Here is a 25637-nt window from a genome sequence, read left to right as displayed (position 1 = left end):
GGGTCCACTTTCTAATCCATGCCATGCCAATCATTGAGCTTTGCTGAAATATTTATCTTGAAATAGCATTAGCTCAATGAGCTATATGTTGCTAGGAATTACCAAAACCACCCAGGGATAGTTGCACTTTCAAGTACGGTGTTTCCTATGACTCAAGAAAGATAAAATGAAACTACTAAGACAAAAGTCTTCACGCTTTATGTTCCTCGAATGGATACCTAGTCTTCAAGGTCACATCAATTTCTTCACTTTCGAAGTCTTCAGGAAGTCTTCAGAAATCCAAAGTATTTAGTCGAAGAACTTCATTTTTAGGGGTCGACTTTCTCTGTAAATATCAAACTCCTCATAGACTTATAGACTTGTGTACACTCATAAACACATTAGTCCCTTAACCTATAAGTCTTCAATACACCAAAATCACTAAGGGGCACTAGATGCACTTACAGTAGGGTATTACACCACATCGGTGGCCCGAACCAGTATAAACTCTTGTGTCTCTCGTTCTTTGGGTTTGTCGAGCCAGGCCTTGCGATAGTTGCGAGAGCGATCTTGGGAGAGAGAGATCTTCGTGCGCACCCTAGTGTTCGAACCTCAAGGGTTTTGCCGGAACCCGAAATCCAACAGCTTCTGCTTAGTTTACACAAACAGTTGTGAATATGCCATCCGTCATGTTTTTCGTACATATTCCATCCTAGTATCATGTGTTTGCCTTACATCAAAGTGGTGATTGTCAGTACCATGCATGAATGAGTTCTGAAGAGTGAATTTTATTGCTTTTTCTTGTCGGTTTTACTTGATGATTCAAAATCAATAAAGCGGGAGGAAAGTAGCAAGGAAGCGGATATAGGTGCTCCTTCCAAACGGAGGGCCTCTACAGATTCTACTCCGCCACCCCCCCCCCCCCCCCCCCTAGAAGATTTGCAAGACAACACATGCATAGACACTCAACGTAGCTGTGTTGATGATGAGCACGTCTCCCCTAGTGCACCATCACAGGTGCTCCCTCTAACTTGGCACTGTTATATGTGGTTGCATGTTACGTATGATGTCTAGCTTGTATTGCTTCTAATTTTGTTGAATTCCATCTACTTACTTTACACATTCTACTTGTGAATAAGACACGTGTTCCTGTTTCTTGAACATACAATATCTGTCTATCACACCATGTTCTTACATCAAAGTACTACTGTTGTGTAACCTGCAACAATCACTTATCATAAGACACGTTTGACTTGGGAGCGTGATATAGGTTCCATCTCGCATTCTTTTCTAGCTTGCACTACTTCTAATTTGTTGAAATGGCACTTATGACGACACAATTTTAACTTGGTAGAGTGATATTCGTTGCATCTTTCATATGGTGTCTAGCTTTCATTGCCTCTAATTTGTTGAAATGCCTTCTCCTTAGTTTACACGTAATAAGCTGTGAATATGCAATGTTGTGAATATGCAATGGCACTAATGACGAGAGACCTTTAACTTGGTAGTGTGATTTTGTTTGCATCTTGCATATGATTTATTTCTTGTATTGCTACACATTTGTTTAAACGCCAATTATGACGAGACACTGTTAACTTGGCAGAGCGATATTCGTAGCATCTTTCATATGGTGTCTACCTTCAATTGCATTGCTTCTAATTTAGTGAAATGTCTTCTGCTTAGTTTACACATCATAGTTCTGGTTATCTCATGTCGTTATGTTTTTCGTACATATTACATCCTCCTATCATGTGGTTGTCTAACATCAAAGTTCAGTTCGTCTGTATCATGCATCAATTCGTTCTGAAGAACTAAATTGTTATTCCTTTTTCTTGTCGGCTTGACTTAACATGGCACATAGAAAGAGGAAGGAACACAGAATGACAGGGAAAGGGAAGCGGAAGAATCCTACATATTCTGCTGGTACTGATGGTGCAATAGAAGGTCAAAGTCCAGCGGAAATTTTTACAAACAAGGTATCCCATGCTACACGAGCTGCAGAACAAGCCAAACAGAAACCAATAGCTGCCACCAAACAAGCAGAGACAGCCCTAGTTGTTGCACCACCTTCCACAGTACCACCAACTGCATGACTTACTCGTTGGTCAACTCAGCTAGCAGCACGTTCCCAAGCTCCCTTGCCACCTGACACTACTTCTGAAGCACTCTTGAAACAAGACGAGTTGGCAAGATCAGATGAACTTTGTGAGCTTCAACAGCAAGAAGGTAGTTGCTGGAGTCAAGTTACAGTTGCATGCTTCTTTATATGTAGTCTCACAGTTTGATGTACACTAACACTTCCTATGTTCGTTGTTGGACTAGCACCTAGGCACAAGAGGAAACAAACATCAGGGATAATGCTAAATAGGTTAACTAAATCTAGAGGAGGAAGAATGGAGATCCGTTTTGAGGCAGGTTTAAAAAGGCCACGTGATGCTACAGAATCAGCCAAGTTAGTATCAGAGGCAGCGGTTGCCGTTAGGTGTCATGTACGTATCCTCCCAACATGGATTCAGTACAGGAATGACAAAGACGAATCCCAGTTCAACACCTTCCTCGACCATTTATCTAAAAGTATGGTTATGTATGGAAACTAGTAATATCGTCTTGCTCTGTCCCATACTTTCTAGGTTGTTGATAATGAGACTCCCATAATTTTCAACAAATGAGGTTCAAGTTGGATAGCCAAGATGATGCAACTAGACAAGCTTGCACCCATGTTTTCAAGTCTGATCTGCGACAGTATCGGTATAACTTGAGGAAAACTCACTTTGAAGGCAAGGCTAATAGTGAACTTGCCCAAACATCTCCAGTGGAAAATATATCAGATGAAGACTGGAGAGGCCTCGTTAAACAATGGTCTGATCCAAAGTATTAGGTACATTATATATATGTGATCAGATCACATGTTGAAGTCCTATTTATGCATGGGCCTCACAAATCTATCTTCTTGTAGGTGAACTGTTCAAAGAACAAGGCCAACCATACGAAAGTGAAATTCCAACATACGACAAGATCTCGTAGCTATATTGCACACTGCGAGGCTCTTGTAATTAGCTGTTGTTTCACTCTTTTCGCTGTACCATATTATCAGATCTATATTGACTTGTTCCAAATGCAGAGGAAAGCCCGCAAGGACCAAAAAGTACCTGAACCAAATGCTGTGGAAATCTTCAAGGACTGTCACACCAGCAAGACGAAGGGCATGACTACACCAGTCAAAGCCGCTGTTGTAAGTCCTTAATCCTCATGCCTTTTAACTATTACTTACTCTGACTTGTGCATTAAACTACATGGTTTGCAGCCAATGTCTATTACTCTTTTCAATTTTATACACAATTGTCTTAGCGTATCATTGCACCTTACAAGGTTTAAAAGAGAGGAGTGATGTTCCTTTGATCTTGATCTGTAATCTAGTTCCGTGCTGGACTTGCCCACACAGCGTTACAATTGCCTGTTTGTTTGTTCTCAGTTGTTTTGTGATATGAATGATGTCATACTATGCTTACCATATTATAAACTTTGTCTCTTTATCCTTAGTTGTCAATACAATGTGAAGAAATAGACAATACATTGGCCATAGTACATGGTCATATGTTTGGAACCTGGTTTTATTATGTACTTTGCAGTAAAATACAACTAATATTTTACATGGGTTCACCAGAATAAGTTCTGTATATAGACCAAAGCTATTTTGTTTGGTTTTGCTGTCTCCTTAATATCTTCTGTTCTGGTACTACTAATGTAAAAACTCAACTTTTCAGCAAGCTATGGAAAAAATGGTGGAACCGCCACCTTCTGAAGGTGGCGAGGCAACCATAACCGCAATGTCAGCTCTTGCTGTAGTGGGTCAGTACCTGTCCACTAACAGTGCGAAAAGCACGTTCCTGCGTAATACTGGGTTGGTTGTTAAGGCAATCTCGTCCAAACTGCCTCATGATCAAGATATGCAAGCTCAAAACTATGTTATATGTGCACTCCAGACACAAGTCCATTCCCTAAAAGAGACCCTTTGTGAAACAAGGACAGACATTGTTCGATGTCGTCAAGATATGCATGTCTTTGAAACCAGACTATCAGACATTTGCTATGTTGTTTAGGAGCCTAGGAGAAATGAAGGCGAAGGTTATGGTGCTCCATCGGACAATACAGCATGAAAACGTAACAGTCAAGTCAAATGAACTGAGCTTCTGAACTTCTGGTGGTGCATTTATCTGCCAGACTATTAACTTTTATGCCAACCTTCCTTTTGTTTTATAGTTGTAATTTGTTTTGTTGTGATACAAAATTTGTTCTTAACGTGCAGCCACCGGCTGAAGAAAACAGCAAGCCATTTTTGTATAGTGTAGGGTGTTCCCTATATTTGCACTCGTGTCGATCTTTGATGCCCAGTGGATGTAATCTGTGCAATCTCCTAATAGCCTAGCCTTAGTTTCGGGCTTATTTATTTCCTAGTCTTCTTTTTCCCTGGTTTGCTAGTGGCCGCAACAACCATGGGCCATATACGGACCGTGGTAACCTTGACCCTTCTACAGGTCGTAGGATCCATGGGCCTCCTACGGGCCGTCAATAAATGGGCCTCCAATAGGGCTGTAGTATCGGTGGGCCTCGGGCCGTCGGATAAATGGGTCTACATGGGCCATAAACGGGCGTAATTTGTATCGACCCAACACGGTAACGGGTCGTTAACAGGCCGGAGGACAGCAAAGGCTTAATTCTGTCACAGGCATAACAGGTCGTTAATGGGCCAAAATATAGGACGGTCTGGAAATGGCGCAACGGGTTAACAGGCCACAAACAGGCCGACTCTTGCCACGGGCCGAATTTGGCCCATTAGGGGAACAGGCCAGTAACAGGCCGGAAGTAATCGAGGGCCGGAAAGGAGCCCAAGAACGTATGGGCCATCAGTAGGCCGAAAGCTAACACGGGATGGAAACGGCCCACGTGAATCATGGGCCGTTAATGGGTACAAAGGAATTTACTGTTCATTATGGGCTAGAGTCACTGTGGGCCTCTAAAGGGCCTAAAGATACGAAAGGCCTCATATGGGCCGAAAGACGTCTTGGGCCATAGATGGGCCAAAAGTGAAATGGGCTGGTGTTATATTCGACGCCCACATGACGTTGTTGGGCCGATTTTGGGTAGGCCCTGACGGGCCATGAGTTACCGGGCCGTAAAATGGGCTATTTGCGAAGAGATTGTTAACACGCTTTTCATGGGTGAGCCCGCTAACTTTTGACCAAGTCAAACGTGCCGGCCTTTGTAAGCTAAATGGGCCAGTGGTGGGCCGTCGCACGTGTCGACATATCATAGGCGCCTATCTGACCCACTGACGAGCAGACACGTGTTTCCTCCGGCCAATGAGAATTTTACACGTGGAAAATCCCCATTTGTCCGGGCTGTTAACGGGTTATCAGATCCAAAACCGAACCCGATAGCTTAACGGCGATCCGTTACGGTGGATGCCACGTGTCGGTCACCCTTGACGAAAGCACTTCTGTGACGCGTGATTTATCGTCATGGAAGTGGACACTTCCGTGATGATAATTTTGGTAATGTCATGGAACACTTCTACGACAGCACAGGTATGACTATCTTGATTCTGTCATAAAATCGTCATAGATGTACATGCATGACAAAAAATGTGACCTACTGTGACAAACACGTATCATCACGGAAGTGTATTTTTTTGTAGTGATATAGCTGAAGATGGGCACTGGACGCCTCCAGGGGGGCCACAAGCCCTAGGGGGGCGCCCCCAGGCTTATGGCCACCTGGTGGGTCCCCTCTGGTATTTTCTTCGCCCAATATTTTTTATATATTCCAAAATAATTCTCCATAAATTTTCAGGACTTTTGGAGTTGTGCAGAATAGGTCTCTCAGATTTGCACCCTTTCCAGTCCAGAATTCTAGCTGCCGGCATTCTCCCTCTTCATGTAAACCTTGTAAAATAAGAGAGAAAGGGCATAAGTATTGTACCATAACATGTAATAACAGCCCATAATGCAATAAATATCAATATAAAAGCATGATGCAAAATGGACGTATCAACGGTGGCTTCGGTTTTCCCCTCCGGGAGGGAAGTTCCCCCGGCGGAATCGCTCCGCCAGAGGGCAAAAGTGTTCCTGCCCAAGTTCCGCCTTGAGACGGCGAAGCTCCATCCCGAAAGTCCTCTCCTGATTTTTTTTTCTAGGTCAAAATGACCTATATACCAGAAGATGGGCACCGGAGGTGCGCCGTGCCGAGCACAACCCACCAGGGCGCGCCTGGGGCCCTAGCGCGCCCTGGTGTCTTGTGCTCACCAGGTGAGCCCCTTCTAGTAGTTATTTGCTCTAGTATTTTTTATATATTTCAAAATAATTCTCCGTAATTTTCAGCTCATTTGGAGATGTGCATAATAGCTAACTCTGACATGGCCTTTTTCAGGTCCAGAATTCCAGCTGGCAGGCCTCCGGTGCCCATCTTCTGCTATATGAGAACGATTTTTTGTGATGTGATACTTTCCAATTCGAGAGAAGGTACAATTACCTTATCAAGTTCTACTTTTCTCCCACTCACTTCTTTCGAGAGAAACTCCTCTAGAAAGGGCACAGTCTTAGCAACAAAGATCTTGTCTTTGGATCTGTGGTAGAAGGTGTACCCAATAGTTTCCTTAGGGTATCCTATGAATACGCACTTCTTCTATTTAGATTCGAGCTTATCAGGTTGAAGCCTTTCGACATAAGTGTTGCATCCCCAAACTTTAAGAAACGACAGCTTAGGTTTCTTGCCAAAACACAGTTCATATGGTGTCGTCTCAACGGATTTAGACGATGCCCTATTTAATGTGAATACAGTTGTCTCCAATGCATAACCCCAAAACGATAGTGGTAAATTGGTAAGAGACATCATAGAACGCACCATATCTAATAAAGTACGGTTATGACGTTCAGACACACATTACGTTGTGGTGTTCCAGGTGGCGTGAGTTGTGAAACAATTCACATTGTTTTAGATGAAGGCCAAACTCGTAACTCAAATATTCGCCTCCACGATCAGATCATAGAAATTTTATTTTCTTGTTACGATGATTCTCCACATCACTCTGAAATTCTTTGAACTTTTCAAATGTTTCGGACTTGTGTTTTCATTAAGTAGATATACCCATACCTACTCAACTCATTTGTGAAGGTCAAAAAATAATGATACCCGCCGCGTGCCTCAACACTCATCAAACCGCATACATCGGTATGTATTTGTCGGATCACGGGTTCCAACAAAACCCTCAAGGTTCGAACACTGGGGTGCGCACGAAGATCTCCCCCTACCGATCCACGTGCTAGCTTCGCTAAGATCTCAAGGACTAACTCGAAGAACTCGCAACACAATGGACACAAGATTTATACTAGTTCGGGCCATCGTTGTGGTGTAATACCCTACTCCAGTGTGGTGGTGGTGGTGGATTGCCTCTTGAGCTGAGGATGAACAGTACAAGGGGAAGAACGGCCTCCTGAGGCGAGGCGCTCTTGTGCTTGGTGGGTGTGAGGATGAACTGAATGAGTTCGAGACCAATTGCCTCATACTGTGGTGGCTAATCCTATTTATAGAGGCCCTGGTCCTCTCCCCAAATATTGAGCGGGAAGGGAGCCAACAACGGCCAATTTGAAAGGGGACAGCTAGTACAGCTTATCCTGACAAAAGCAGTCTTCGCCTGCAAAAGGCTCTGGTGGTGACGCCGCCTTGGGCTCCATGGTGACCTCCGTCTTGCCGTCCTGCTGGTCTTGGTCTCATTGCACTGATATGGAAACCTTTGCTTGACGCCTCGGTACTCTGCGCCTGCGCTTGCTTCCTTAGCACCAAAGAGGAAACAAGGACACTGTGCGCGCTGGTGCCCGCCTGGTCTCGGTCGTCATGGCTCATGTCACGAGAACCTCGCGAGGTTTGCCTTGCCTTGATCTCTCCGCCCCTCGCGACCCAACCTGATGAGGACGCTCCTGAAGGGGTCTTGTGCCGTCCGCCTCGTGAGGCTTGGCCCCTCGCGAGGGTCTTGAGTGCTTGTTGGTGAAGATGGGTCGTACGGGCCCACTCGCAGAGCCACGTCGTGGGCCGCAGGCAGGCAAGTCTGGGGACCCCCGTTCCAGAACGCCGCCAGTAGCCCCGGGGCCCAAGGCGCGCTCGTGCTTGGCTTCGAGGCGAAGCCAAAGGTCAAGTGCGGAGCGCCGCGGGCCCCAATAGCCTGCGGCCTTGGTCGACGTGTGGCGGTTGATTGGACGTGGGCGTCTTCGCTTCCCCACGCTGCCTCGGCAACTGCCCGACTTGACAAGTCCCTGCGACATGCAAGGAAAAACCATCATTACCTGTGATCGTGGGGGGCACTGGTTGGCCTTCTCTCGCTATAAATGGGGAGGGGGCGGAGCCCCCGCCGCCCATCTCTTCCTATTCCACTTGCTTCTCCCCCTTTGCTCCATTGCCGCCACCAATGGAGCCCATCCGAAGCTTTTCTGCTGCGAAGAAGGGAAAGACTCCCATCGACGGGCCGGTGCCGCTCCCGCCGAAGAAGAGGCCGGTCCACCGCCGCGACGTGGCGGCGATGCATGTGGTGACAAGGCCTTCGTGCGAGCGGCCTCCTCCCGGGTATCCTTTACCCATGTACGGCCAAGATGGGGGCTCAGGAGGGAGAGGTGACGAGCGTCGGCACGTGCGCCGCGGCCATGGTCGCCGTGCTGCGGTGGCGCGCGTTGCCGCCCCTGGAGTCCATGCCACAGACTCCTTGCGCGAGCTCGTGCTGTGGGCAGTGATGCCTCCGAGCACTTGGATCCGCTTCCCTTCCTTCTTCTCAGCCAAGATGCCGCCGAGGGGGCCCCTCGAGCTTTGGCTGCAGCACACCGACTGCGACACGCCGGCGACTGGAGCGGAGGTCGAGGCCATCTCTTCGGGGAAGATCTTCATGACCCGAGGCTGGGGTGAGGTCGCCCGAGTTTGTCGTGCGGAGGGCGCCCTCGCGATCCACTTCGTGTACGACGGTGCATCCATGCTGTCCTTCAAGGTCTTTGATGCAGAAGGCCGCCGTCTGGAGTGTTGCCCCAGGCGGAGTCATCAGGCTGGCGCCGCAGCTGGGGCAGGGTCTGCTGCCCGCGTTGCCAGCGGCTCCTCTGGAAGCAGCGGCGACACTTGGGAGTCCAGTGATTCTCCCGAGCTCTACGAGACCCCGGAGACAAGCGACGACAGCTGCGTGCCCCCAAGCTCCCGCCGAGCCCGGAGCAGGGCTGCAGCATTAGGCCGCCGCCGCCACTGATCTGGATGAGGTTGGCACCGGCCTCTGGTGGCCCACTATTGATGATGGCGTCATCCATAGGGGCACGTGTAGATAGGATTCCCCGAAGTACTTGCCTTTTGCTCCCTGAGGAATCAAGAAGTACCCCGTGGGGGCGTGTAAAGGGTTTGTAATATCTTTTGTCAATATCGTCTTTATTATGAACTTGCGCGAGGTCGAATCCTGCTTCAGCTCGGTCTCCCCTTTCCAACCTCGCGACGACTTGGTTCTCTACGCTGACAGGTCACGGTCCCCAGGCAGGCTGCAGCCTTCGCTGGTATGCCAGCTCGCGTGCCGTGGTCAAGGCTAGGAGGTGAGCGGCCCGAGGTCCAGTAAGAGTCCCTGAGGCGCGATGCTCAGGAGGTCCCCTTTAGCGCTCAAGCAGTCATCGAGAGGCGAGAAAGGGGGTGATGTTGCCGCAGCAGGGCTGCGGCTGGCGTGGTTCTTAGTCCTTAGTGGTTTAGCCAACCCGGGCACAAGACTTATCTTGACGGTGCGAAGTCGATTCCTCGTGATGTGCCAGATTCATGCGTAGGTGTCCGCAACATAGCTAGGTCAGGCCCATACGAGCCTCCCCTCTTCTCCACGCTCTCCTTTGTGCCCTACGTACTCAGGTCCCGGCCCTCGAGCGAGCTCAACCGCCGCTGGTATGCCAGGTCGCGTGCCGTGGTCAAGGCCAGGGGTGAGGGCTGGAGAGCCAGTAAGAGCTCCTGAGTCGCGATGCTTAGGAGCCCCCCTTTTAACATGCAGGCAGATTGCACGGGGGAAGAGGGAGCTCGCGGTGCCGCCTGCCGTCATCCTCAGGAGATTCCTGCAAGCAAGCACAAGGAGAGACACAGTTTGCCATTATGGTTGCCAGTCTGCCGCCGGTCGCTCCGCGAGGAGATGAAGGCACTGAGGGCCTAGTGAGGTGATGTGCGCGGGGCGAGCCGCGGGCCAGAGCTCGACCGCTCAGGTTTGTCGACGTTGCAGGGACGGACCCGAGCACAAACGTCGTGCCAGTGTGAGTAGCCCCCATGGCGGGTGAGAATCAAGCAGGTGATAGTCATAGGTAGATTAAGCATGGAAAGCAAATTGGCTCGAGTAAATGCAGTGAAGATACATGCCACTGGGACAGGCCCGAGCAGCTCGGGGATGATGCAGCCCGAGGGGCGCCCCCAGGAAGGTAAGTTAAAGACATGAAAAGGGATACATGCCACAGGGATGGACCCACGTGGCCTGGGAATGACGTAGCCCAGGGGGCGCTCCCAGCTAAATAAACTTGGAAAATGTCACCTGGTTCTGTTGCTGAAGGGATGTTGGGGCAGCTGAAGGTACGCGGCGAAGGGATCGCTCCTCACGAGCCACCAGGTCCCTGAGCCTCGGGAGGCTTTGGGAGTCCAGGCGGTTCCTTGAGGACCGTCTCCATCTCTGTCAGGACGGTGTGATGCTTGGCCTCCTGAGTTGCCAGGGCGCGCTGCAAGTTGCGCTGATAGGCGGACGCCACGCTCGGCAGGCCAAAAGGCATGCGAACATAGCTGTGTGGTGGGCCCTCGCAGCGTCCCACGCGCGAAGGCCAGAAGAGCTCCTGAGATGCGGCCCTGTTGAGCCCTGGGACATCGATGCAGACGCGCAGCCCGGCATCCTCGCCTGGATGGGGAGCTGCGCTTGGTGAGCGGCGGCCGCCGCGCATGGCCCTTGCGTCCTGCAGTTCCTGAGTGGTCTTGGTGATGAACTCCTGAGCGGTGGGCGCTCCTCGCCCTATGTCCTCTTGAGGAAGACGTGTCACGAAGCATGCCTCCAACTGGTGCCCGAGCGCCTCCCTCGTGATGTTGGCAAGGTCTGAGGCCCTCCAGAAGAGAGCCCCCGAGCCCTGCCCGAGAAGGGTGCCGGGCGCGCCTTCCTATGCGATGGAGGGAGGCGCCCCAGGTGCGGGCGCCGATCCGGTCGTGGCGCCGCTTGAGGCGCCGCTTGCCTGAGGCCCTGCACGGAGCAGCTGCTTCTTCTTCTTGGGGTGGCCTCAGGAGGGCACTCACCCTTGCTGTCGGGGTCGTCGATTGCTGCAGCTTGGAAGGCACGCTCGAGGGAGCACACCGCGTCTCTTTCTTTGCACGGGACTGTGATGATTCCGCTGCTTCCTGGCATCTTGAGGACATTGTAGCTGTGATGGGTCACCGCCATGAACTTGGCCAGGGCTGGATACCCGAGGATCGCATTGTATGGCAGACGGATGTGGGCGACGTCGAAGTCGATGAGCTCAGTGCGGTAGTTGTTGCGTTGTCCAAAGGTGATGGGGAGGCGGACCTGCCCGATCGGGTAGTGGAGCCATCGGTAACTCCTGAGAAAGGCTTGGTGGGCTGAAGCTGATCATACGGCACTTGGAGGTTGTCGAACGTGTCGACGGACAGGACGTTGAGCCCTGCGCCGCCATCGATGAGACTCTTGGTAACTTGCATGTTGCTAATGACTGGTGAACAGAGCATCGGGAGGGCGCCAGCGGTAGTCGCACACTTGAGCTGATCTGCCGAGCTGAACGTGCTGAGCAGACGCATGGCCTCGAGCTTGGGGAGGACCGCATTCACCTCACGAGAAAACTGTTTGAAGATACGCTGCGAGGCTGGGGCTTGAGCTCCGCCCAAGATGCAGGTGATAGCACGCGGCTCCTGAAAGCCCCCAACCCCCTCGTCTTGATGGTGGTCGTCATTCCTTCTTGGTGGTGGCGGTAGTGGAGGAAGACCGGTGTTGCCCTGAGGACGATCCTCACGAGGCTGGTCCCTCCAGGCGCCCTCGCGTGGCTGATCCTGCCAGCGGTCCTCACGAGGCCGGTCGCGCCACTCCTAGCGCGGGCCACGGTCATCCCAGCGTCCGCCACCATGTCCTCCTCCTCGGCCGTATCCCCGGTCGTTGCGCTTGGGGCGTCGACCGAAGCGTCCTTCTCGAACGGCTCTGAGCTCTTGACAGTCGCTGGTGTTGTGGCTATGCAGGTTATGGAAGGCGCAGAACGGCTGGCTGCTCTTGGATGACTCGGGCTGGTCTCTGCCGCGCTTGGTGTCTGGCTCCGCCGCGAGCACGGCTGCTCCCTTGCGCTTCACATCCTTGGCCTTGGCTTCCTTCTCCTTCGGGTCCGCAGCCGGGAGCTCGAGGAGGGAGAGGCGCCCCTCCTCAGCTCTTGCGCACTTGGTCGCCAGGTTGAACAGCTCCAGAGACGTGCACAGCTCCTCGTGGATGGCGAGCTCCTCCTTCATCTTGACATCGCAGACGCCATCAGAGAACGTGGAGATGATGGCCTCATCCGTCACCTTGGGGATCTTGAGGTGAACGTTGTTGAAGCGCTGGATGTACTTCTGGAGGGTCTCTCCTGGTTCTTGCTTGACGCGGCGTAGGTCATCCGCAGCCGGTGGGCGGTCGCGAGTGCCCTGGAAGTTGGCAACGAAACAGTCGCGCATCTCGTTCCAGGAGGAGATCGAGCCTGGAGGCAAGTTCAGGAGCCAGGAGCGGGCACCATCCTTGAGAGCCATGGGGAACCAGTTCGCCATGACTTTCTCGTCGCCGTTGGCCGCCTCGATGCTCAGCTTGTAGAGCTGCAGGAACTCCGCGGGGTCGGGGTGCCGTCGTAGCGAGGGAGCAGATCCGGCTTGAACTTACCCGGCCAGGTGACGCTACGTAGCTCAGGGGTGAAGGCGCGGCAGCCTGCCGTGGTCACCGGGGCTCTGCGCTGGTGGAGAACTTGTCCTGGATGGGGTCCATGCACCGCCACCGCAGGCGGCACGCGGTCTTGCCGTGGTGGCGCAGGGAGCGCGGGGGCATTTTCTCGCAGCCGAGGGACTTCTTGGCAGCTTCTTTCTTCTTGCACGAGCGCCATACGCAGCAGGTCATGCCGTGGGGCCGCGCGCCTTGGCGCCAAGACTCTGTCTTGGGGCAGAGGTGGTGGAGGCGCTCCATGGGCCACACCGCCCGCGGCTGGCAGAGGGCGAGGCAGCGAGAGGGACGGCGCAGGGGAGCCCCCTGCGGCGCTGACAAGCTCGGTGATGCGGTTGAGCCAGTCCTCATAGAGGTCGTCGATGGGGCGGTAGCGCAGGAGCTCGCGCGCCATGCACAGAGCGGCCTGCGCGTCCACGGGAGCACGACGAGCGTCGGATGATGAACCGACCGGGGTCAGTGATGGAGTGGCGGTGCGGCCGTCCCGCCGCAACGAGGGGTGCAGCGAGGATGCTTGCTGCTCGTTCCCCGCCGGGCCGGTGGCGGCGTTGGCGGCAGGCGACGGAGAACGACGGGGTGGCCCGCCGACGGGAGCCGTCTGAGCAACACGGGTGGCGAGGGCAGCCCGGCGCTCAGCGCGAGCGCGGCGAGCGTCCGCCATGGAGACGATGAAGCAACGGGACGCAGAGCGACGGAAGGGAAGCTTCGGCGCACCCCTACCTGGCGCGCCAAATGTCAGATCACAGGTTCCGGCAAAACCCTCAAGGTTCGAACACTGGGGTGCGCACGAAGATCTCCCCCTACCGATCCACGTCCTAGCTTCGCTAAGATCTCAAGGACTAACTCGACGAACTCGCAACACAATGGACACAAGATTTAGACTAGTTCGGGCCACCGTTGTGGTGTAATACCCTACTCCGGTGTGGTGGTGGTGTATTGCCTCTTGGGCTGAGGATGAACAGTACAAGGGGAAGAACAGCCTCCTGAGGCGAGGCGCTCTTGTGCTTGGTGGGTGTGAGGATGAACTGAATGAGTTCGAGACCAGTTGCCTCCTATTGTGGTGGCTAATCCTATTTATTGAGGCCCTGGTCCTCTCCCCAAATATTGAGTGGGAAGGGAGCCAACAATGGCCAATTTGAAAGGGGACAGCTAGTACAGCTTATCCTGACAAAAGTAGTCTTCGCCTGCAAAAGGCTCTAGTGGTGACGCCGCCTTGGGCTCCATGGTGACCTCCGTCTTGCCGTCTTGCTGGTCTTGGTCTCATTACACTGATATGGAAACCTTTGCTTGATGCCTCGGTACTCCGCGCCTGCACTTGCTTCCTTAGCACCAAAGAGGAAACAAGGACACTATGCGCACTGGCGCCGGCCTGGCGCCCGCCTGGCACCCGCCTGGTCTCGGTCGTCATGGCTCACATCACGAGAACCTCGCGAGGTTTGCCTTGCCTTGATCTCTCCGCCCCTCGCGAGCCAACCTGATGAGGCCGCTCCCGAAGGGGTCTTGTGTCATCCGCCTCACGAGGCTTGGCCCCTCGCGAGGGTCTTGAGTGCTTGTTGGTGAAGATGGGTCGTACGGGCCCGCTTGCAGAGCCACGCCGTGGGCCGCAGGCAGGCAAGTCTGGGGACCCCCGTTCCCAGAACGCCGACAGTATTATTTTTAATAAGTCATTAGCTCGATCCATTGTGCCGAAGAACGAACTTTTAGCCATCTTACCCATCAGGCATGGTTCGCAAGTATCAAATTATTCATAATCAAGTGATTCCAAAAGTCCATCCGCATGGAGTTCCTTCATGCACTTTACACCAATATGACCTAAACGGCAGTGCCACAAGTATGTTGCATTATCATTATCAACTTTGCGTCTTTTGGCATCAATATTATGAATATGTGTATCACTACGATCGAGATTCGACAAGAATAGACCATTCATCAAAGGTGCATGACCATAAACGATATTACTCATATTAATAGAACAACCATTATTCTCTGACTTAAATGAATATCCGTCTAGCATTAAGCAAGATCCAGATATAATGTTCATGCTCAACGCTGGCACCAAATAACAATTATTGAGGTCTAAAACTAACCCCGAAGGTAGATGTAGAGGCAGCGTGCCGACGGCGATCACATCGACCTTGGAACCAGTCCCAACGTGCATCGTCACCTCGTCCTTAGCCAACCTCTACAATCCCTACTTCCCTCTGCGAAGGGCCTTTCTTTTACTTTATGCAATTTTTATTTTTGAATTTGAGTCTCCGTCTTCTCTTATAAAAGCACCAACTAGGAGGCAATATGATCGTACTTGAGTATTGGGTGTAGTTAATATGCGAGTGTGTTTCATGAATGGATCAATGGTTGAGCATATTGGGCTAGGGATAACTTATTTTAGCGTTGATATTTTGAAAGTCATGGTTTCTTGTTGATATGCTTGAGTATTTAAATTATCATGTCAAAACTAGATTATTGCTTTGAATCACATAAAAGTCCAAATGTCCATGCTATAAAGAAAAGATTGTGATATGACATGTTAGGCAGCATTCCACATCAAAAATTCTGTTTTTATCACTTACCTACTTAAGGACGAGTAGGAGTTAAGCTTGGGGACGCTCATACGTCTCCAACGTATATATAATTTTTTATTGTTCCATGTTGTTATATTATCAATCTTGGATGTTTTATAATCATTTTATATCATTTTTTGGTACTAACCTATTGACAAAGTGCCAAGTGCCAGTTGCTGTTTTCTGCATGTTTTTCACATCGTGGGAAATCAATACGAAATGGAGTCCAAATGCAACGAAACTTCACGCAGAATTTTTTTGGACCAAAAGACACCTAATGAGCCCTGGCTATGCCTGGGGGTGCTCCGAGGAGAGCACAACCCACCAGGGTGCGCCAGGAGGCCCAGGCGCGCCCTGGTGGGTTGTGCCCACCTTGGGTGCCCCCCGGATTGCCTCTTTGCTCTATAAATACACCAATATTCCCAAAACCCTAGGGGAGTCGACGAAATGTTGATCCAGCCGCCGCAGAGTCTAGAACCACCAGATCCAATCTAGACACCATCTCGGATGGGGTTCACCACCTCCATTGGTGCCTCTCCAATGATGCGTGAGTAGTTCTTTGTAGACCTCCGGGTCCGTAGTTAGTAGCTAGATGGCTTCCTCTCTCTCGCTGAATTCTCAATACAATGGTCTCTTGGAGATCCATATGATGTAACTCTTTTTGCTATGTGTTTGTTGGGATCTCATGAACTTTGAGTTTATGATCAGTTATATCTTTTTATATCCATGAAAGTATTTGAGTTTCTTTGATCTCTTATATGCATGATCTCTTATAGCCTCGTATTTCTTCTCTGATATTTGGGTTTTGTTTGGCCAACTTGATCTATTTATCTTCAAAGGGAAGAGGTGCTTTGTAGTGGGTTCGATCTTACGGTGCTTGATCCCAGTGACAGAAGGGGAACCGACACGTATGTATCATTGCTACTAAGGATAAAATGATGGGGTCTATTTCTACATAGATAGATCTTGTCTACATCATGTCATCGTTCTTATTGCATTACTCCGTTTTTCCATGAACTTAATACACTAGATGCATGTTGGATAGCGGTCGATGTGTGGGGTAATAGTCGTAGATGCAGGCAGGAGTCGGTCTAATAATCTTGGACGTGATGCCTATATAATGATCATTGCTTGGATATCATCATGATTATTTGAAGTTCTATCAATTGCCCAACAGTAGTTTGTTCACCCACCGTTTGCTATTTTTCTCGAGAGAAGCCACTAGTGAAACCTACGGCCCCCGGGTCACTTTCTCATTTATTTGCCTTTGCGATCTACTTTTCCTTTGAATTTATTTTCAGATCTATTAAACCAAAAATACTTTGCTGCATTTTATTTTATTTGCGATCTATCTATTCAATCTATTACAACTTTATCCCATCCACGCACCAATTTGAGGCGTCCTTACCAGAAAGGGATTGACAACCCCTTTAACACGTCGGGTTGCGAGTGGTTGTTATTTGTGTGCAGGGGTTGTTTACGTTGTGTTGCTTGGTTCTCCTACTGGTTTGATAACCTTGGTTTCATCACTGAGGGAAATACCTACCGTCATTGTATTGCATCATCCCTTCCTCTTTGGGGAAATACCGACGTAGTCCTAGCCGGCATCAAAAGGAATTTTTGGCGCCGTTGCCGGGGAGGATCAAGTCAAGATAGTCTCCCGGCCACGCACCATTTCTGGCACTGTTGCCAGGGAGGATCTTCAACATACACCAGGTTCCTAATCACAAACCTCATCTCCTCGCAATTTACATTATTTTCCATTTGCCTCTCGTTTTCTTCTTCCCCACTTCACAAAAGTTTGCCCTTTTATTTGCTTTCTTTTTCGTTTGCCTTTTTCTCGTTGGATCTTATGTTTGCTTATGTTGCCATGTGTCTTCTATTTGCTTGCTAAAAACTAATAATATGGATACTCATCCACTTGCTAATCGTTTTAAAAGATCCAATCATGATGAACCAATTTCTAGTGAGTTGAGTGCACTAGATTATCTTTATGAAGTTTTGCTTGAGATTCATGAATCTGAAGATTGTGATGAAGAAATTTATGAAGTGATTCATGATAGCTCCTTGAATGAAAAGCATGATTGCAATGATTTTACTATAAATTCTATTAATGTCAATTGTGCTAATAATATGCAAAACCCCAAGCTTGGGGATGTTAGTTTTGCTATGTCCACTACTTGTTGCAATGATCATGATTGGGGTGATAATGATTTTTATGATCTTGAAAATTTATTTAAGCCTCATGATCAATATGTTTGCGATAATATTGATAGTGGGTTTGGAAGAGTGTCAACTCTAGGTAAAAATAATCCCACATATTTGGACAATGTTCATTCTTATGAATTTTTCGATAAAAGTGGGATTGGAGAGGTCATGACTTTATTTGATGGTATTCCCACTATTTTGGAAGAGTGTCAGCTTTGCATGCATGTGGATCATGAAGAGAAAATTTTATATAATAGTTATATTGTTGAATTTGATTATGATCCTACATGTAATTATTACGAGAGAGGAAAATGTGGTTGTAGGAATTTTCAGGTCACTAAATTACCTCTCGTTATGTTGAGATTGCTATTGTTTTCTTCCATGCATATGCTAGATATTTATTGTCTTGATAATTTGTTTGCCTATAAGATGCCTATGTATAGGAAGTATGTTAGACTTAAATGTGTTTGTCTCATGATTTCTGATGCTCTCTTTGCGTTTCAATTATTATCTTTCATGTGAGCATCAATGAAATCTTATGCCTAGCTAGGGTCGTGAAACAATAGCGCTTGTTGGGAGGCAACCCAACGAATAAAATTTATTTTTGCTTTTTGCTTTCTGTTCTTGAGTGTTTGCACAATTACGCTACTGTTATGATTGTGTTTTTTGTGTTTTAATTAGTGTTTGTGCCAAGTAAAGCCTTTAGGATCTCCTTGGGTGATAGTTGTTTGATCTTGCTGAAAACAGAAACTTTTGCGCTCACGAAAACAATTCTTATTTTTAACCACAGCATGATAAAATACCAATTTTTTGCAGTAGATTAATACACAAATTACCCAGGTCGTCCTGATTGTTCAGAATTTTTGGAGTTCCAGAAGTAATTGAACAAATCAGATTGCTACAAACTGTTTTGTTTTGACAGATTGTGTTTTCTTTGCGTTGTGTGCTTATTTTGATGGCTCTATGGTTTTCTTTGATGAGTTTTTGCCATAGAAAAGTTGGAATACAGTAGATATAATGCAAAAATAAAATATGAATTGGTTTGGTATAGTACTTATGGTAGTGATTTGTTTTTCTTACACTAACGGATCTCACGAAGGTTTTGTTGAGTTTTGTGTGATTGAAGTTTTCAAGTTTTGGGTTATCTTACGATGGATGAAGGAATAAGGAGTAAAAAGAGCCTAAGCTTGGGGATGCCCAGGCATCCCAAGCTATTATCCAAAAATGAGCAAACAACTGAGCTTGGGGATGCCCCCAAGTGGCATCCCCTCTTTCTTCTAACGACCATCGGTATTTTACTCGAAACTATATTTTTATTCGTCACATACTATGTGGTTTGCTTGGAGCGTTGTCGGTGTACAAAAGTAGGGGCCTTTCTGTACCCCTTTTACTTGTGCACGGGCAATCGTAGCCACACCTGCGGCCATGCTTGGCGGGGCACAAGAAGCAAAGGTACGAGACTGCCAAGGCAGCACTCAAGCCAGAGGCATGAAGAGCGAAGGGGCAAGACGGGCTTCCCCCGACAACACCCTTGCCGGGGCGGCCTACATAGCCCCGGCAAGAGCCTTGCCGGGGCGACTTGCCCAGCACCAGTAAGGCCGCCACCCTTGAGCCTGAGAGCTCTGATACCATCGACAACGTCGAGACCAAGACTCAGGGGCGCCCGCGTGGTGGCATGCAGATCTTTGTGAAGACCAAAGGCCTGCGAGTCTAGATAAGAACCAGAAGACGGAGACCCCTGGCAAGATCCTTGCCGGGGACGGCCGAAGACCCCCGGCAGGATCCTTGCCGGGGACGCCCGCGAGACCCCGGTAAGACCCTTGTCGGGGGCATCTGCGGGGCCATGGCTAGGCCCGCACCCACCAACGTTTCGCTGCCCCGCATCCGTTCTGACGCGGCAACCAGCCCGGCAACTAGGCAAGCGCCTGCGTGGCAGCATGCAGCTTCTGTTAGAACTAGTCAAGCACCTGCGTGGTGGCATGCAGATCTTCGTGAAGACCCTGTCACTGCACCAGCACAGCAACCAGCCAGCCAGCGTGGCGTTGCATGCCTCGTCATCTTGGACGCGCGTCGAAGCAAGGCAAGGCGGCGACGGACGGGACGAGCTCTGTTGCCGCCTTCGATAAAGCAAGAGGGCACGTAGGCAGCGCATTAAATGTGTTTGTCCTGCGGTGTCAGGCGATAAACTTGTACATTGTAGATACTTTCCACCTCCTATGTGCCAGGCGACCCCTTTGACATATAAAAGGAGGCCCGAGGCGTACTGTGGAAGGATTTGGACTTTCTGGACTGGCCACGCATAGTAGCTAGTCCAAGAACTGAAGAACACCAAATAAACACAGATAAACAGGACTAGGGTTTTACGCACCGTTTACGGCTCGAACCTGGGTAAAAATCCCCTCGCGCTGATCGATAGACCTGCTCTTTGCGCAGCTCCACGCCCCCGCCAACCGTAGAAGGGATTCCCTGGGATCCCATAGGTGTTGTTTCCCCGACATCTTTGGCGCGCCAGGAAGGGGGCGCTGAGGCTGTGAAAATCTGGTCTAAAAGTTAGTGCATCGACTTCATCATCGCCATGGCCCCCAAGAAGAAGGGGATCACAGCGATCGGATCGTTTGGAGCTGGACAGCCCGTACCAGCGCGGGCAGGCGACGGGGCAGCCACGGATGGTGGCAGAGGCGTGGCCCATGAGCATCCACGACACTCTAGCAATCGGAGCCAGGCGAGCGGTGTCGTTCGTGTCCAAGACGACGAGCCACACGCCGCTGGGTCCAAGGGCGGGGCCGTGCTGCCAACGGGCGGGGCGACGACCTCCAGGACGCCCCAGCCGGCGCCCGCGTCGCGGTCTTCCCAGGCCGCGCATGACAAGCAACGCCGCGATGTCGGTGCCCCCGGGCGCCGCCGCGAGAAGAGCCCTTTGCGTCACTCCCGAGATGCATCGGGCCAGCATGCGTGCCCGGACGCTGGCGGAAATGGCGGGCGACCGCGAGACCGTGATAGAGATCCTTCTAACGTGGTTATAAGTCGGAGCGCGTCATGGTCCACGCAGCTTTCGCCGCAACCCACACCAGCGGAAGCATTGGCGCGCGTGCAACTACTCCTCGACTTCCCTCCTGCTGCGGAGAAGCTCGACGAGTGGAGAGCCACCATTCGGAGCCTCATCAGCTTCGCCAATAAAGATGAACCGCGACCAGCGGGACCCTCGTGACGGCGCTTTGTCGAGCCGGTGCATGCCGGTGGTGGAAGGACCGGAGACGCTGCGACCACGGTGCACTCTCCCCCCCCCCACGCCAACAACAGCACCCGCTGGCTCATCGGGCCGACGCCCGCGACAACATTTCCACTGAGTCGTCCGACCCGCAAGCCCACTGTGACCAACGTCAAGTTCTTCGGGAGTGAGCTCAGGAAAACGCTCGGACCACTATAGAGCGGCGGCGGGAAGCGCGCCATCGGTCAGGTAGGCATGCGGGGCCCACTATGGACCGCCCAGCGCCGGGGGGTTCCGGTGACCTACCTTACGAGGTGGGTTCTCCAGCCTTTACCGGTGAGCTGCGGCAGTTCCAGTGGCCCACCCACCGCACATTCAAGCCTGAGGTCGGAGAAAAGTACAACGGCAAGACTCACCCATCGGAGTTCCTCAGCATCTACACTATCGTGATGCAAGCTGTCGGGGCTCGCGACGACAAGGTGCTTGCCAACTACTTCCCGTTGGCACTTAAGCCCAACGTCATGTCATGGTTGATGCACCTGCCGGTGGATTCCATTTCTTCTTGGTCGGATCTGTGCCACGAGTTTGTTGGCGCCTTTACCGGAGGCCACCAAGCTCCTAGCCAGGCAAGTGATTTGCATGTCATCCCCCAGAAGGACGGCGAAACCATGCGCAAGTACATACAAAGGTTCAGCCGTGTGCAGTACAACATCCCAGATGTTCATCCCGCCGCCGTCATCAGTCCATTCCATCAGAATGTGCACAACCGCAAGATGCGTGAAGAGCTGGCGATGAACAAGGTTTAGGATGTAGCCGAGCTTTATGTTCTGGTCGATAGGTGTGCTTGGGTTGAAGAAGGGAGGGAGTACCCCGGCGAAGATACCGGCGCGGAAACCGACTCCACAGACGAAGACATCGTTGCCCCGGCAAAGAAGGGTCGACGCTGCAATAGGAAGCGTAAGGGCAAGACCGTGCTTGCCGTCGAGGGATCCGGCGACCCCGGCGCCGCCAAGAAGGCCAAGGCTGACGACCCCGGAAAGGAAGTTGTCGGGTGCGCCGCCTGCTGGGCCTTGGCGGCTGCCGACGAGCCAGGAGGCTCCGACAAGTAGTACTGCAAGATCCATCGCACCAAGGGCCATGACCTCCAGAATTGTCGGCGGGTTGAGCTGCTTGCAGAGAAGCAGAAAGCTGCGTATGAGAGGTGCGATAAGGAGAAGGGACAGGATGGTGCTGAGGCGTCCGGCAAGAAGCGTGGCGGTCGAGGAGGCCGCCGCGACAAAGATAATCAACCAGAGAGGCCCGCTCGGGGCCGCGACAAGAAGGAGGGAGACGATGATCATGATGAGGACGACGAGTCCGGCGAGCACGAGTTCCATAAAGCTACGGAGTCCATGTGCGTCGACGGTGGTGCCACGTTGCACACCTCTCATCGCCAATTAAAACAGTGGGCGCGTGAGGTCACTGCGGCGGAGCCATCATTCGATGCCCAGAGGCCACTGAAGTGGTCCAGCATGCCTATCATTTTTGACACTGAGGATCACCCTGATCGCACAACTGCGGTCGGGTGTTTGCCGTTGTTGGTTTCACCGTCAATACGCAACCTCAAGGTGATGAAAGTGCTAGTTGATGGTGGGGCCGGTCTGAACTTGATCTTGCCCGCCGTGATCGAGAGGCTACAAATCCCCGATGGAGATCTCGAGGAGATGGGCACGTTTCAAGGGGTCAACCCGGGGAGGAGTCAGCCGAAGGGTAAGATCACGTTGCCCGTTACATTTGGGGGCGAGCTGAACCATAGGACGGAGAAGATTGTTTTTGATGTTGCCAAGATCCCCTTGCTCTATAATGGGATCCTCGGCCGCCCAGCGCTGGCCAAGTTTATGGCGGCATCACATTACGCCTACAACACGTTGAAGATGCCCAGACCAATGAGCATCATCACCGTCCCCTCCGATAGGAAAGATGCGCTCATCTACGCCGACCAGCTTTACCGGGAGGCAGTTGCAGCGGCTTTTGTTCCCGACGCTGAGACCCCGGGAGGGAAGAAAACAGGCAAGGCCTCTGCCCTGCCGGCAAGGCCCCTTCCGGCAAGACTTCTGACCCCGGCAAGGACTCCTGCACCCCCTCCAGCAAACGCGCCTCTTCGGAGCGTCGCGTTCCTATTGGGGACGTGCCAGAGAGCTCCACCAGCGGGAGCAAGAGGTCCAAGGCGGCCCCACCAGAAACCAAGAAGGTCCCCGTCAGGGAGGATGGCACGGGTGGAGCTTTTACCATAAGCTCCACCCTTGATAGCAAATAGGAAAGTGTGCTCGTCGCCTTCCTGCCGGCGAATGTCGACGTGTTTGCATGGCAAGCATCCGACATCCCTGGCGTTCCCAGGGAGGTGATTGAGCACCACCTTGCTTTCTATCCCCATGTGTCGGGTGGTTGGTGCGACATATGCCAAGGGATGGCTTATCATTGTGGGAGCCAATAGAACGTCGCCGGTGCCTGGAAACGGGATGAGGCGAAGCCATGCACGGCGGCGAATCTTACCCAGGTTCGGGGCTCTCCGAGGAGATAACACCCCTAGTCCTGCTCTGCGGGGTCTCCGCATGATCACTAGATCGATAAAGAGTAGCTACAATCGCTCCTAGAGCTGTTGGGATCAAGGGAGAAGAAGAACAAGGCTAGCTCTTGCTTCTCTCTATCTATGGTGTGTGTGTGTGCTATGCTTGGAAGCCAAACATGCAGAGATGCCAACCCTTTGCATGGGTGCTCCGGGGGGTTTATATAGGCCTACCCCCGGGGGTACAATGGTAATCCAACTGGGAACTGGCCCCAGCCGTCAGTGTCTACGCCCGCCGGCTCCTCCGCCGGCTGCTGGGTCCCGCCGGCTGCTGGGTCCCGCCGGCTGCCGGCTACTTGGTCGACAGGCCGGCCCCACCGCCTAGGGTCTTGTCGGCGGCTGCTTACTATAGCCGCGCCTCTGATGATGAGGGCTTTGTCGAGGCAAGCGTGGCTACAGTGATCTGCATCGGGGGCTATCACTGTAGCCTCACCTCGTCTTGTCTCCTTAATGGGGCTCCTGCTTCGAGGAAGGGAGTCGCCGGCTTCTGGAGGCCGGCTATGCTCCTGGCCGACTAGGAAAAGCCGGGCCGCCTTCACGCCTCTCTCTGGCTGGAGGGGCCCGCAGTCCTTGGGCCGTTCAGGAGGGGGTCGTGGATGACGTCGTGGCTGGCGTGGCTACAGTGCCGGGCCGCACGGGAGACATCCCTCCCGTACGGCCCCCTGTTGCCATGCCCGCCTCGGGCTTCGGGGGTCGTGGGCCGCACTATGGCCATGCCCCGTCAGGTCGTCGTTATGTAGGAGTGGTTGTGGTCTTGGCCGGCTTCTGGAGTCGGCGTCCTTCTTGGCCGGCTTCTTGGAGCCGGCGAGGCTGGGTCGCCTTCCGGGAGTCGGCTTTAGTGGTAGCCGGCCGGGGAAGGCGGCCCAAATGTTTGGAGTGCTTGAAGGCCCAAAGGCCTGATAAATTTTCTGAAGAGCCAGGGGTAGTCGGTTAGGCTACCCGTGGCCAATTACTCCAACAGTAGTCCCCGAAGCTGATTGGGCTTCGAGGTGGAGTGGGGTTCGAGAAGCTCGATCAGCTTCCTATCGTGACAAGCCGACAGCTAGGAGCCGGCCTCGATGCAGGCGTGCCGCCCTTAGTCGAATTCTTCTGGAGTCGGGGGGCGGGAACCCGCAGGCTCGCGCGCCGGGCCGCAGGCCGGCCTCGGGCCGTTGGCGTGCCACGTGGCCGGAAAGCCTGCCAGCCCACGCGTGCGACGGGACATCGCCGCAGGGAGGGGGCCCGCCACGTCCATGCCCCGGCCCAGGTGCGGATCCTTTGTATTCCGAAACCGCCCGCATGATCCGTGCGGCAGTTTCGGCTCGCACTTGCGCGTAATAAACGCGAGACGTGGGGGGGGTGGGCGCAGTTAATCCCTACGTCTCCCCCCCCACGTTCGGCCTCTTCGGCCGCGTGAGGCTATAAGTTGGGGGAGGTGGAGGGTGGCAGACCCTCGCACGCTCCTCCTACTCCCTTCGACTTCTCGCCTTGCTTGTTCTTGCGACAGCGCCTCGCCGCCGCGCTCTTCCTTCGCACGCTCCTCCGCCGCCGTGCTAGCTTCCGTTATGCCTCCCCACGTTGAGCAGCTTGGCGGGGATTGGGATGGCTCCATCGTTCACCAAGACCACATCGACTTCCTCCGCGACACCCGGCGTCTGCCCAGCAAGGACAAAGTGGAGGTCCGCCTCGCGCCGGAGAAGGAGGTCAGGCCGGCACCGCAGGAGGGCGAGCGGGTGGTCTTCCGCTCGCACTTCCTGCGCGGCTTCGGTCTGCCAGTGAGCGCTTTCTTCCGCACATGGCTGGACTTCTATCAGCTCCAGCCGCACCACCTCACCCCCAATGCGGTGGTGCTGCTGTCGGCCTTCGTCACCCTGTGCGAGGGCTATCTCGGCGTCCTCCCCACCCTCGAGCTCTGGGGGGAGTTCTTCCAGTCGAAGCTGGGCACGCGCAGCAAGGGCGTGCCAGCCCACACTGGCGCCTTCATCGCGTCGCGGAGATCGGGCGCCGACAACCCCTTCCCCGTCATCACGCTGATCCAATCGGGGAAGAAGTGGCAGAAGTCATACTTCTACGTGCGGAACATCGCTTCTCGGGGCGACTACGTTAACTTGCCGGCTTACGTAGCCG

Source organism: Triticum aestivum, chromosome 5D, assembly GCF_018294505.1.
Source record: "Triticum aestivum cultivar Chinese Spring chromosome 5D, IWGSC CS RefSeq v2.1, whole genome shotgun sequence".
In the NCBI taxonomy this organism is placed as follows: Eukaryota; Viridiplantae; Streptophyta; class Magnoliopsida; order Poales; family Poaceae; genus Triticum; species Triticum aestivum.
The sequence above is the reverse complement of the archived record's forward strand: the minus strand, read 5'-3'. Positions refer to the sequence as shown.